We start from the raw sequence: 1,338 nt of genomic DNA, 5'->3' as shown, positions 1-1,338 counted from the left end.
CTCCCCCCCTCCTCCTCCTCCTCCTCCTCCTCACCACTATCATCATCATCATCATCATCATCACCATCATCATCATCAGAAAATGGAGTTATTTGGACGAGTGGAGGTGCCTCTCAGTATAATGAAATGGGGCAAAAAAGAGCCTTGCTCTCGCTCACAGATTTTTCATGGAGTCCACCAGGCCCATTACGGAAACAAGCAAAAAAAATTATCATCATCATTGCAGACAGCAAAAAGACCAAAAAACGGTGGAAACTTAGAATTTCAAAAATTGCATACATTCATCATCATCATCATCATCATCATCAGTTTCCTGGTCTTTCCTATTCTTATCAGTCTGGTAGTATCACTATTCTCTTGACTCCACCACCTACCATCAGATTTACTTCTCACTGCCTTGTCTCCACATCAATTAATAACATCTGATGCCACAATTAGATAAACAACACAAGAAAAGGAGAGCAAAACAATTATTTATGTGTATAAAAATAAATAACTTTAGCATTTTCGATATGTAAAATATAAGACATAGGGCAGCTCGTGGAATGACTAAATCCTAAAATCCGTAGTGCTAAACGATACCGTACAATACATATATGAATTCTTTGGTATCGCCGAAGGCCAGCGAACACAAACGCCAACAAAAGCACATCATCAAAGCTATTCAAAATTGGCAAATCACAAATAGCACATTATAATATAATATAATATAATATAATATAATATAATATAATATAATATAATATAATATAATATAATATAATGTAATGTAATGAAATATAACAATATAACATAAGTAGTAGAAGCACCATTTATATCAACAAAATTTAATGAAAAAGTTCGAGCGAATTCTGCCTAGTGAAATAAAACTGTGGGGTATCAAGGTAATTATTCTATCAGTGTGCAAGCGTATAGAATTAATGCCTGGCATCACTAAGACGTCACTAGCAGAGCATACAATTCTACTAGGTCTACGAGATAGTTCGCAAGCATTTGGGAGATCAGATCTTGAAAAAGCCATGGAGGGTTTCATGTCTGTGTTTAAAGCATTGTTTCTGTAGCCTTCCAACATAATGGGAAGACTTTTTTCTGCCTTCTTCTCTCTTTGGGGAAACAGTAAAAAGCACAATGCTGTGCTCACAAAACTTATCTGGCTTTTTAAAATAAAGGCCACCATTATAATATTATTGGTGTTTCAGGTTACTCATGGTGTTCATAAGTTAAATTGTTTGTTGTTGATCCAAGTGAAAACAATCACACGGGACCATCGCTAAAAAAAAAACTAACTGTGAGTCCACAAACAAAAATAAGATCACACAAACACATGAATACACACAC

Source organism: Aplysia californica, unplaced genomic scaffold (assembly GCF_000002075.1).
Source record: "Aplysia californica isolate F4 #8 unplaced genomic scaffold, AplCal3.0 scaffold00041, whole genome shotgun sequence".
NCBI lineage: Eukaryota > Metazoa > Mollusca > Gastropoda > Aplysiida > Aplysiidae > Aplysia > Aplysia californica.
The sequence above is the reverse complement of the archived record's forward strand: the minus strand, read 5'-3'. Positions refer to the sequence as shown.